General features: G+C 40.6%; 1 protein-coding gene across 3 annotated transcripts in view; it reads right to left on the bottom strand.

Moving 5' to 3' along the window:
• Positions 1 to 9,816, bottom strand: part of LOC110495636 (PTB domain-containing engulfment adapter protein 1-like) — a 33,511-nt gene extending 23,695 nt beyond the window's left edge. For 2 of the 3 annotated variants that reach the window (XM_036982270.1, XM_036982271.1), the window contains exon 1: positions 9,402 to 9,816. The gene's annotated coding sequence lies outside the window, so the exon portion shown is untranslated. The remainder of the gene's footprint in view (positions 1 to 9,401) is intronic. The other variant, XM_036982272.1, reaches the window with a different exon arrangement.
• Positions 9,817 to 14,080: the final 4,264 nt, after the last annotated feature.

The following is a 14,080-nucleotide window of genomic DNA, read 5'->3' as shown; positions in this document are numbered from 1 at the left end:
GAAATATGAACATGAGATTCACATACTTTTGCAAATATAGGTTGCTATTATTTACTAATCGGATGAAAAAAGAATGGGCTTGCCTTGGGCTCTGTTTCGAAATATCCCTTTTTTACATGATAACGGTTACACACGTTTTTTACATGACAACGGTTACACACGTTTTTTCATGACAACGGTTACACACGTTTTTACATGACAACGGTTACACACGTTTTTACATGACAACGGTTACACACGTTTTTACATGACAACGGTTACACACGTTTTTACATGACAACGGTTACACACGTTTTTACATGACAACGGTTACACACGTTTTTAAATGACAACGGTTACACACGTTTTTACATGACAACGGTTACACACGTTTTTACATGACAACGGTTACACACGTTTTTACATGACAACGGTTACACACGTTTTTACATGACAACGGTTACACACGTTTTTACATGACAACGGTTACACACGTTTTTACATGACAACGGTTACACACGTTTTTACATGACAACGGTTACACACGTTTTTACATGACAACGGTTACACACGTTTTTACATGACAACGGTTACACACGTTTTTACATGACAACGGTTACACACGTTTTTACATGACAACGGTTACACACGTTTTTACATGACAACGGTTACACACGTTTTTACATGACAACGGTTACACACGTTTTTACATGACAACGGTTACACACGTTTTTACATGACAACGGTTACACACGTTTTTACATGACAACGGTTACACACGTTTTTACATGACAACGGTTACACACGTTTTTATATGACAACGGTTACACACGTTTTTATATGACAACGGTTACACACGTTTTTATATGACAACGGTTACACACGTTTTTACATGACAACGGTTACACACGTTTTTACATGACAACGGTTACACACGTTTTTACATGACAACGGTTACACACGTTTTTACATGACAACGGTTACACACGTTTTTATATGACAACGGTTACACACATTTTTATATGACAACGGTTACACACGTTTTTACATGACAACGGTTACACACGTTTTTACATGACAACGGTTACACGTTGTTGTGAAGGAAGTTGTGGGGAAAATATTAGCAGTATTTTATTCTGTTATATTTCATTATATTCTTACTACAAAATATGTGTGTGTGTTGACTGTGATCCAGTCGGTGTGTCTTGTCTATTTATTGAACAAAATAATAACTATTGATTTCATTCTATTTGGATGTAACAAACTCAAAATATGGCATTCTATTGTTATGAAAATACATTTTATTAGTCTTGTGTTTCTTAGGACCTGCCTAAACAAATTCATGGTGTATACAGTATTCAATGGATTTATTAAAATAGATGCCCACCCACATCTGCACACCACAAACACCACTATAACCACCACCACAGAGGTATAAAAGGTATATGCAGGCAAGAATGTGGTAAAAATGGGCCTGTTTGTAAGAGATTCATATAAACCTTGCCCAATTTTTTTTTTTACAGACAAAATACCGTAAATCCTATGTGAAAGCAGTATATGAGACTATTGTGTAACATTACCAAGCCACCGATATCCATTAACTGGATCAAAGCACACAGACAGGCCATGATAAGATGGATTTTATATCCTGTGGTAGACAGGCATATAGGATTTTGGTTCAAATCAGACCCAAGTCCCATTTCTGTCAGCCCCCGGAAATCCCTTCCTGTTTCTCCAACGCGAAAGGAAATTGAGCAACACGCACACCGCCCAGTCTAAAACAAGCATTGTAATTGCTGAGATACTGATCTGGTATATCACGTAATGTCCTATTTTATTAACAGAATAACAGATCTAATCATTCATTAATACAAATACAGCACTGTGAAGTCATTTGATCTATTTTAGACCTGCCCATACCTCAACATTACCCTGGTCTGTGTCCACACACTGCCAAGCTATGGCTATTGAAGTGCACCCTCAGTGTTTTTCTGTGAAGCAGTGGTCCCCACCCAGTGTTGCAAACAGAGGTCTGGGTGAGGTGGGTGCTGGGAGATACACCATATACCCAAAAGTATGTGGACACCACTTCAAATTAGTGGATTTGGCTATTTCAGCTACACCCGTTGCTTATAGGTGTATACATATCAAGCACACAGCCATGCAATCTCCATAGACAAACATTGGCAGCAGAATGGCCTTACTGAAGAGCTGTGACTTTCAACGTGGCACCGTCATACGATGCCACCTTTCCAACAAGTCTTTAGTCAAATTTCTGCCCTGCTACAGCTGCCTCGATCAACTGTAAGTGCTGTTATTGTGAAGTGGAAATGTCTTGGAGTAACAACGGCTCAGACGCAAAGTGGTAGGCCACACAAGCTCACAGAACGGGACCCGCCGAGTGCTGAAGCGCTTAGTGTGTAAAAATCGTCTGTCCTCAGTTGCAACACTCACTACCGAGGTATAAACTGCCTCTGTAAGCAACGTCAGCACAAAAGCTGTTCGTCGGGAGCTTCATGAAATGGGTTTCCATGGCCGAGCAGCCGCACACAAGCCTAAGATCACCATGCACAATGCCAAGTGTCGGCTGGAGTGGTGTAAAGCTCGCCGCCACTGGACTCTGGAGCAGTGAAAACGTGTTTTCTGGAGTGATGAATCACGCTTCATCATCTGGCAGTCCAACGGACAAATCTGGGTTTGGCGGATGCCTGAAGAACGCTACCTGCCCCAATGCATAGTGCCAACTGTAAAGTTTGGTGGAGGAGGAACAACAATGGTCTGGGGCTGTTTTCATGGTTCGGGCTAGTCCCCTTAGTTCCAGTGAAGGGAAATCTTAACGCTACAGCATACAATGATATTCTAGATGATTCTGTACTTCCAACTTCATGGCAACAGTTTGGTGAAGGCACTTTCCTGTTTCAGCATGACAATGCCCACTGTGCACAAAGTGAGGTCCATACAGAAATGGTTTGTTGAGATCGGTGAGGAAGAATTTCACTGGCCTGTACAGAGCCCTGACCTCTGTTCCAACAGCTAGTGGAAAACCTTCCCAGAAGAGTGGAGGCTGTTATAGCAGCAAAAGGGGGGAACCATCTCCATATTATTGCCCACAATTTTAGAATGAGATGTTCGAGAACACATTGAACTGACCCTAGATCAGTTCTCTACCCAGATCCCAACCTAAAAGCCCTCCTCGCTCCTCAGGCAGAGGGGAATCCAATCAGAGCACTCTGGTCTAAGGTCAGCTTTTTCCCAATCATTAAAGTTCAACATTCCTAGGTCATCATATGTGCTTCAAAGAGAAGTTGCACTCTAATGAACGGGTCTTGGATCAGAGCCCCCTCTGCCGAGATCCTACATTAAACCACTGGGGGCTACACTTAAATATCTCCTGCACCTGGAGAACTACTGCAACACTGGCTGAAACATCATTGTACTTCAGACTCCCAAGTACTATGTCTGGCCCCTTAGAGTTCCTTTCTACAACACTAGTACATCATATTCACATGACTCAGCTCAAGGGTGAACTTGTTTTGTTCCTCTTCTCTGAGTGTCCTAGAGAAGTGATCCATTGTGCTCTGCCATCCATCTTGCTGGCCATGTCTCCATTTGAAGTACCTTTTTACTTTTCTTCAGCATTTGATGCAGGGGTAGAGTGTGTATCAAAGACAGAGAAGGTGTTCACCTTGATACGGTAGAAACTAGAGTAATATTAGTCTGGTTAGGATCATCATGATACAGTAGAAACTAGAGCAATATTAGTCTGGTTAGGATCATGATACAGTAGAAACTAGAGCAATATTAGTCTGGTTAGGATCATCATGATACAGTAGAAACTAGAGCAATATTAGTCTGGTTAGGATCATCACGATACAGTAGAAACTAGAGCAATATTAGTCTGGTTAGGATCATCATGATACGGTAGAAACTAGAGTAATATTAGTCTGGTTAGGATCATCACGATACAGTAGAAACTAGAGCAATATTAGTCTGGTTAGGATCATCACGATACAGTAGAAACTAGAGCAATATTAGTCTGGTTAGGATCATCACGATACAGTAGAAACTAGAGCAATATTAGTCTGGTTAGGATCATCACGATACAGTAGAAACTAGAGCAATATTAGTCTGGTTAGGATCATCATGGTACAGTAGAAACTAGAGTAATATTAGTCTGGTTAGGATCATCATTGATACAGTAGAAACTAGAGTAATATTAGTCTGGTTAGGATCATCATGATACAGTAGAAACTAGAGTAATATTAGTCTGGTTAGGATCATCATGATACAGTAGAAACTAGAGCAATATTAGTCTGGTTAGGATCATCATGATACGGTAGAAACTAGAGCAATATTAGTCTGGTTAGGATCATCATGATACAGTTAGAAACTAGAGCAATATTAGTCTGGTTAGGATCATCATGATACAGTAGAAACTAGAGCAATATTAGTCTGGTTAGGATCATCATGATACAGTAGAAACTAGAGCAATATTAGTCTGGTTAGGATCATGATACAGTAGAAACTAGAGCAATATTAGTCTGGTTATGATCATCATGATACAGTAGAAACTAGAGTAATATTAGTCTGGTTAGGATCATCATGATACAGTAGAAACTAGAGTAATATTAGTCTGGTTAGGATCATCATGATACGGTAGAAACTAGAGTAATATTAGTCTGGTTAGGATCATCATGATACAGTAGAAACTAGAGCAATATTAGTCTGGTTATGATCATCATGATACAGTAGAAACTAGAGTAATATTAGTCTGGTTAGGATCATCATGATACAGTAGAAACTAGAGTAATATTAGTCTGGTTAGGATCATCATGGTACGGTAGAAACTAGAGTAATATTAGTCTGGTTAGGATCATCATGGTACGGTAGAAACTAGAGCAATATTAGTCTGGTTAGGATCATCATGATACGGTAGAAACTAGAGCAATATTAGTCTGGTTAGGATCATCATGATACAGTAGAAACTATAGTAATATTAGTCTTGTTAGAATGATATGAGTCAAAGGAGGGCAGGATTTGGGGTTTCAGGCTTTTCCACTCAAACAATATGGCTGACCTGTTTAAAAGAAAAGCCAATTGGATTACAGCAAAGTGGGACCACAGACTCAATACGCTCACTAACAAAACAATTACAACTGTTCTTCACAACAATATAAAACAAGATTGAAGCCAGTTTTGTTTTACCATGACTTCTCGCTCTGTCAACATTTAATTTGTTTTCTCTGCTTACTTTGGGACACAGCCTTTTTAGCCACCTCTACGCAGATCAATTGAGTTATTTAAATCATTAATCTGTGTGTGTCATAGGAAGGACACCTGCCAAACCAAAGCAATGAGGTGATTAATGTGCTTCTGCCTCAGGAGAGAATTATGACTGAGCAGTGTACAGGGACTCACTATACCATGAGGATGAATTAGATCATTATACTGGTGACTGGAAACAACCAATATTAAAGAGCTCATTTCTCCTTCATTTGGTTGTTTTAATGTTAAGTGTGTTCCAATTTAAAATGCACTTCAAATAAAGATTTGATTTGACGCATTCTCTTGATTTGATTGATTAAGGACAGAGTAGTAGAACAATAGTATTGTGCTCATACCTCATTGACAACTATGGTCGAGACTGAGAGAAAGCAACATTATTCACCATTATAAACTGGGTGGTTCGAGCCCTGAATGCTGATTGGCTGACAGCCGTGGTATATCAGACCGTATGCCACGGGTATGTCAAAACATTTATTTTTACTGCTCTAATTACGTTGGTAACCAGTTTATAATAGCAATAAGGCACCTCGGGGGTTTATGGTATATGGCCAATTTACCACGGCTAAGGGCTGTCTCCAGGCACTCCGCGTTGCTTTGTGAAAAGAGCAGCCCTTGGTCATGGTATATTATCCATATATCACATCCCCTCATGCCTTATTGCTTAATTACTGCATGTTAGTTCCTCCAATATTAAAAACGTATATATATATATATATATATATATATCTTATCTTTTATGATCGAAACAACGTTTATGTATGAAAAGTATGCGTAAGAAAACACTATGCACACGCTACACACACAGTTCCTCATTGTGTATTGCATAAATGTTACACTTCTGACTTCTGGAGCACATCAGTCGATATACTGTCTCCCAGACAGTGAAATAGGTGCATGACAGTGAAGTTGGCCCACTGTGGAATTCAAGTGGAATTCAAATCTAATTCAAAGCACTCACTGGGAAACCCAACATAGTCGCATAAGATAATTGGAAAACGACATCCAATTCCATTCATGCATGGATGGTGAACAAGTCCAGTCTAAACACGCCTTGTATTTCCCTAAAGGAAGGTCAGTGTGGAGCCACAGTGTTCTGGGGACTCAATCAAATCGCTGCAGAGTTTGTCTTTATTTACAGAATTCGTTTTAAAGGCAATGAGCTTTGAGCCTGGAGTGTGTACTTTAAAAAAAGTTTATTCGGTTTGTTTTGAACTTTGATTTCATTTGATTCCTTTAACTTTAAATAACTGTTTAAACTGACCATTTTCAAAAGAACTTGCAGCAGTCTCCATAATGAATGAGTGAAGGCAGTTCAGGCGTTTTTAATGAGATGCTGCCGCCATTAAAACAAGTCAATTCATAAATGAGAAATGTCCCATTTTGTGCTGCTCATTTTTTTAATCAATAAAGCTTTCCAATCAAGTGGAAAATGGAGATGAATAAATGTCTATAATTTATATGCAGAAGCATAATTCTCTCCAGACTCTAGAAAGAGCCAATCACATAGAAATATAATCTATAGATCATATTTCTATGGCCAGTCACAAATCGTTCTATATGAGCAAAGAATGAAATATTATAACTCGAGTATTGAGTCTGAATTAACAGCGCTGTGTGATGTCAATCTTTTTAAAACTTTTAAGAAAATGTTGAAACAAATCACTCAGAGATATAGGTACTGCTGACTAACACGAGCCACATCTTTCCAATCAGGAAAAAACAGATTCAAGCACACAGAAATAGGCCTTCATGACCAAAAAGTCTCAATACAAACTGATCTGATTCCATTTTCTCTGGGCTGAGTGACAAAATACTTTTCAGTGAGAAAGTGGTTTAATACAGGTGCTCATATTGGCAGCCGGCCAGACACTATCGAGCATCACTCTTTTACTATCAATCGTTTCAGGACGAGTCTCTCACCAGTCGACGTGACCAATTAATTAGCCTAAGCATCTTCATTATAGAGCATTGATCGCCAAACTGTTCAGCAGCCCGTAATTAATATCAGTTTATGAAATAACACTTAATCAAGCTCAGCCAATTAAACCGCTATCCTTCTAATGAGAATGCCAAAACTACAGTATAGTAAAACCCTCAACAGCCTGCAAGTCCAGACAAGTATAATGGAGCTATGTGGTGTATTGCACCGTCAAAAACAGCATCCATTTACTGGTCTATGAAGTCCACCTTAATATGGAAGACATTAATGCTGTTACATAAAGGTAGAGAACCATAACTAGCCGGTATTACTATGGATTCACTTGAGTTGAAACTTCTTCACAGGGTGCTTAAGCTTCCTCCTGCTTTGAGAATCAATGTGTTCTGACAGCTGAGTAGGGTGCTGCTGTCAGACAGACTTGTGTGATGCTGATGCTTCTTCTCCTAGAGAGCAGCAGGTAGAGCCAGCAGCATCAGAATCCCCACAGGAAGTAGGAAGGAGCCTCAGGTAAAAGGTCACTACAACCCCTGGGAGATGCCTGGAAATGTCTGTTTGTAGAGGGCAGGTGGATTGACGTCTCCGTGGTCAGGACAGACCACGACGCAAACGAGGGGTTTAATTTGACAGTGATGCGCTAACCAAGCAGCATGGGATTGCCCTGGCCACCGCTTCAGGTTCACTTGAGCCTTAGAGTACTGCTAATGATTATAAAGAGAGGAGAAACAGGGATCCAGCAGCAGGTGCCATCCTCAGCACAAGACAAAGCAGAGCACTGATTCCATGTGACAGTGAGGGCTGTACGAACAGTGGCAGCATACAATATCTGTAAATAAATGTAGAGTCCAGTGCTTGTCTGAGTTTTCTGCTGTTATCAATAACTCCTTGTAGCCTAATTGTCTGATCAATTGGCCATAGAGCCAGCTCACTAAACTAAGTTTATTCGGAACCAGTTGCTGATTAAAAAAGGTAAAAACTAGACTTAGCCAGGCTTAGGCTGGGTTTCTGTATAAGCACTGCTGATGTAAAAAGGGCTTTGTAAATACATTTGATTGATTGACTGATTGATTGATTGACACAAGTGTGGTCCATGTGGACTCCAGCAAAGCAGTCCTGGCTGCATCAGAGTCATGCGTGGCTTGCATCAACAAAGTGAAATTCGGCAGCTTTAGAGAGGGGAGCATTTAACGTGGTTAGGTTTGAAATTGGAGAAGCAGCACTCTGTCTATTAGTGTGTATAGAGTGCAGGACTGTTACAGATATCAGCTATCACAGCATGGTGCTGCAAAGCTCCATGTCTAGAGCAGAAAAAAAACTCTTCATTATCATTTACTCTTTTTGCATTTGTCCTGCAGGCTGTTTTAACTTCTGCTATAAAGCCTTGTTCTTGGGGTTAAAGAGGACATTCTCATTGGGTGAATACAGTTCAGGGAACATCTTCTAATTCAAGCTCTTGCCTCAAGCAGAACTTTTATCATCACGGGCCAGCTCTGCTTCAGTCAAACAATGGGGAAGAGAGACACTTAAAACTCAACGTTTTGCTCTATTAAAATGTTGCGCAACACAATAACCCACAGTGACCTAGAATGGCCAGATCTGCTCACACACCAGTGTGCTGCACATTACAAACCTTGCAAAAAGGAAGATGCTCCCTTAATGTATTTTTAAGGTCTTTAAAAAACAACCTGTATTCAACATAGCCTATAGCTATTTAAACATTACATGTGACCCTTCTACAAATTAACCCCCTTTTCACTACAACGTTGTTTATTTTAACTCTGGCTGTTTACTCATGTGTAAATACTGAGTATTTAAAAATATATATTTTTAAATAAGCACGTGTGTAGCTCTTCTTAGAACGTGTCTGAAATCAGTCATGAAAAATCGCTTTAATGACACCTGCCATAGTTAGACAAATAAGAAAAGCAAAAACACAACGTAGCCTATTCCAGCAGAATCCATTCAGCAAGAAATCCCGGCATAACAAAAACAGTGAGTATATTAACGCAGCGCTGTCAAAAACAGCAGACATTGTGTTCAGTTTAATCGAACCAGCAATTCAATGAAACAAAAATGCCATAACATCGTTAGTTATAGGCTAACTCATAGGAAAACTTAAAAGTCTGCACAAAAAGTGGCCTATGCATTCCCCCTTTTCCTAATAGGCTACAGAGAAAAGAGAAAGAAAACATTAACCCACCGAATGAAGTGAAAGAGTCCTTGTTTTGTACGGTCTCCTTGTCGCCCAGCTCTCTCTCGTTCCCGCACGGTTCTGTTCTGTCTCTATTCACAAACGCGGACGGCGCGCACCGCTTCTTGAAAAGTTTAGTGACGTCAACCCAAGTATTTAAAAATCCGCTATTCCGCTGCAATTGAACAGCTTTCCATTTAAATTGATCACGCACATAACATTATATCATGAAAAAGTCGCTTGGGATTAAAACTGAAACTGATCATATGCTTTGATATTAGAAGATAGTCTATTGCAGTCAAATATCTCTTTCTCTGGCAAAAATAACTTTTGTGATTTCAAAAAACATGGGAAGACTTCTAGCCTTTCTAAATAACTTGAGACAGAGCAGTAGATTACAGCATTGCACAGCCCCAGCAGAGAAACAGTTGACATGATTGTTTATCATGGGCAGTGGCGACGATTCAGCGCAGGTACAGCCCCATCTGTTTTATGCCCCACCTCTTTAGCTAAAACAATATTTATATATATTTTTGTTGTCGCCTGTTTTGCATGTTATTTTGGCATTAATACTAGTCACATATCAGTTTACAAACAATGTAAAAAATATATATATAACTGAGGTAATAAAGCCACATACAAACATGGCCTATTTTTTACTTTCTTGAGTAAGGCAGCTCCAAAATGCAGGTGTTTCAGTCTAGCTCAGTGCTTTCTGTGGTGGTGGGAGGGGCAGCCAGCAGAACATACAGAGCATAGGGTTGGTAATGTTCTCTAGCTGCGCCGTGATTGGCTCAGTGTTCTGTCATTCATGGGGACACCACATCACCGAAAAATCTACAGGGTGAGCTCTAAAAATTCAAGCCCCTTTGGTGATGCCATAGATTTACATTAGAAATGCCCATCCAAGAAGGCTCAAGGTCACGCATAAAATGACGTCAAATCATGTTATATCCACCGTAGCTTTGATTGTAATGATCAAATAGCAAGTTAGACAATCGGTCATCATCAGGAATCAAGTCGACAATCTACTGGCAAATCCTTTTCAATTATTGTCATATGAAGAGAAATGATAGATAAAACATATCGGTGCTCATCGGTCATTGGACATAAACATTACACAACAAGTTGGAAATCGCAAATTCAACAAACAAAAAAATAATACGTTTTGAACGTTCATCCAACTCGGAATTTCAAGTTGGGAACTCGGGCTCTTTCTAGAGCTCCGACCTCAAGATCACTGACGTCATGATTCAACCTTGTTTTTTTCAGAGTTCCCAGTTGTCTTGAAAGCACCATAAATCCAGAGATGACATAAATCCAGTTTGATGACCAAATTTGCCCACAGGAAGGACCACCGTGCCACTTTGCTGTTCAAGTGAGCATAGCACAACAAAAATGTATTGTATGCTGCTGCATAAATGATGTAATATGACAGGGAGATATGTATACTGTAGCTAAGAAAGTAATACTAAGTGTGTGTTGTGTAGTAAGCTGTTAGTAGCCCATGTGCCTCACCCTAATAATTGTGTCCTTTTCCCCCTCATAACATAGCCTACTGTTCTGACTTGGTGGTAGCCTGTTTTAGAGAAATGTCCTCATCGAATATTGTACAAGCTTTCACTGTCTGCTTATATGCCCCTTTTATTTATCCTATGGCTCTGACTTGGTGTACAGGGAGAATACTGTAAGAACGGCCCTTGTTCTGAATTCTGTCGCTGTACATTTCAAAAGTGTTGAACAGATAGTTATATTGACTACGTTCGTCCTAGCTCGTTCATTAATGTCTTTATCTAAATTAGGGATTGCCTCTTATCCACTCATCATTCCCTTATGCCATAGTTTGTACATCTCAATTGTCAGTAGAAACCACATTTGTTTAAGCAAGTCAGCCATATCCGCTATGTTTTTTTTAAAGGCAATAAATGAGGCTGAATGAACTGTTTCACTGCCAGACAAGGTTCCGCTGAAAGACAGGTGTAGCGGTGGTAAGGTGTTGGGACTGCTGTTGGGACAGCTTCATATAGGTCCTAATAGTTTTTGGGCACCGTTTGTTACTGTTATTGTTCAATTAATTGTTTAGTGTTGTGTTGTGTAGTGGTTTTGCTGGCATGCCCCCCACCCCAAAAAAAGTGTTTTGCCCCACCAAGATTGACATGCTAACATTGCCACTGATGATGGAGGGTACATATTAGCATAATAGGCTATTACAAATATGCATAAGCATAGTGCTTAAGTTTTTCCTTCGCTCTAGTTAGACTAGCCTATATCAATGAATGTCTGAACTATTTTGGGAATAGGAGTGTAACTATCTAAATATACACACTTTTCAAAGTAGTCACATTCTAACTGAAAACTGGGACAGAGGAGAGAGGAGGGGTGATGACAGGTGAGGTGACATGGTGGAATTGAAAAGCTCCTCTATGTTTTCATGTTGTCTGTTTCCCTCTAGTGATTCACTTAATCATAACAGAGTACCTCAGCTTGAGAGAGCATTGTGCTATAACCCCCCTTGGGAAAGATCATGTGTCAGGCTGCTTGCTGAGAAAGTCCACTGTCACGGTCATAGGCTGGTTTATTTTGAACATCTTGGGATTTATATTTTACCTCGGCCTGGCAATCATTACACTCAGTAGAGAGAGAGGTTTTGAATACTGTGCCTCTTTGAGAACATGAATCTGTTCTGCTTCAATGTGGCTATAACAACTGAACATATTTGAATGTAATTCACTGAAAAAGACATGCATTCTCTTTTCCTATCGTCCTATGTCTGATTATGTCTGGAAACTGCCCATAGCAGATCAAACCCAAAACCAGCTCATGTAGTTGTACGGAAACAACTGATGACAGCAATTTTCATGGCAATTTTGCCTGTCTGAAAGGGCTCCCCATTCAGATCGATGGCTGATTGTGTGTCAATGCATCATCATTAGAATCTCCATCAGACGATGAATAGGAAATGGGCTGCACGATGAACACATCACCAAACAAGGAACAGATGGACCCATTGACCCACATAGCATAACGCAACATGGCACGCACTGAAGTGAGAGTGGTGCCTGTATTATTACATACAACGGTGTATTCTGTAACGCCTTGAGCAATATTTCAAAGAGGATATCATTATGCATACACTACAATAAAGTGGATTGAAATGAACTGCATCATTGGTGTTGAGCAAAACCTGCAACAGAAAGTTGAGAAGTGTCGAGGTAAGTAAGACAAATGAATTATATTTTAATGGAACATAAATATAGGACTTTGAAAGGTTAAAATCACAGTTAAATTCACAGGTGGCACCTTAATTGGGGAGGACGTGCGCGTGATAACGGCTGGAGTGGAATAGGTGGAATGGTATCAAATACATCAAACACGTGGTTACCATGGTTACCATGTGTTTGATTCATTTCCATTCACTCTGTTATTATGTGCCATTCTCCCCTCAGCAGCCCCCACTGGTTAAAATGTTGAGAAGAAGTCAGGAGTTGGCTGGAATACCTGTTGGGATTGTATTAAGGAAGAAATTAAATGTCTGCATAGTCAATATTCACTACTTCATCATAAAAACTGATTTATTGTCAATGTCTTTCAAAGTACACTTAAATCATATTAGAGCTAAGGCTTTTTATGGCATGACCTGTAGAGCATGGAAAATGCAGCAATGAGAGGACAATTTAACTAATGCACTGTCACACCCTGGTCAAAGTATTTTGTGTTTATCTTTATTTATTTGGTCAGGCCAGGGTGTGGCATGGGTTTTTGTATGTGGTGTGTATGTGTGGGGATTGTAGCTAGTGGGGTGTTCTAGCTAAGTCTATGGCTGTCTGAAGTGGTTCTCAATCAGAGGCAGGTGTTTATCGTTGTCTCTGATTGGGAACCATATTTAGGCAGCCATATTCTTTGAGTTTGTCGTGGGTGATTGTCCTTAGTGTCCTGATGTCATTGTTCTGTGTTAGGATACACAAGTATAGGCTGTTTCGGGTTTTGTTAAGTTTATTGTTTTGGTAGTGTTTGTGTTCAGTGTGTTAATTCATTAAACATGGATTGCAATAGACACGCCGCATTTTGGTCCGACTCTCCTTCTCATACAGAAAACTGTTACAGAATCACCCACCACAAAGGGACCAAGCAGCGTGTCAACAGGCAAGAACAGCCCAAAGTGGAGTACAGTATGGACTATACTTCTTGGGAGGAGATAGACAGGTGGGCGGTCGACCCAGGGAGAGTGCCGGAGCCCGCCTGGGATTCGATGGAGCAGTGCGCGGAAGGATATAGGAGAATGGAGTTTGCGAAGCAAGCAAGGCGGCGCGGATGGAGGCCCCATAGTCAGCCCCAAAAATTTCTTGGGGGGGGGCTCAGGGAGAGTGTGGCAGAGTCAGGAGCCAGACCTGAGCCAACTCTCCCTGTTTATCGTGAGGAGCCAAGGAGGAGACCAGAGCCGGTGTTGGAGGTGAGCGAAACAGAGACTGTGAAGGAGTTAATGGGGAAATTGGAGGAGAGAGAAATGAGGGAGTTGCTGTGTTGGTGTTTTAAACATGGAATTCGCCCGACGGAGCGTGTCGGGGATTTGATGGCACCTGGGTCAGCGCTCCATACTCGTCCTGAGGTGCGTGTTAGTCGGCTGGTTAAGATGGTGCCAGTCTCACGTACCAGGCCTCCTGTGCACCTCCCTAGCCTTGCACGTCCTG

The sequence above is a fragment of the Oncorhynchus mykiss genome, chromosome 7 (genome assembly GCF_013265735.2).
Source record: "Oncorhynchus mykiss isolate Arlee chromosome 7, USDA_OmykA_1.1, whole genome shotgun sequence".
Taxonomy (NCBI): domain Eukaryota; kingdom Metazoa; phylum Chordata; class Actinopteri; order Salmoniformes; family Salmonidae; genus Oncorhynchus; species Oncorhynchus mykiss.
The sequence above is the reverse complement of the archived record's forward strand: the minus strand, read 5'-3'. Positions and strand labels throughout refer to the sequence as shown.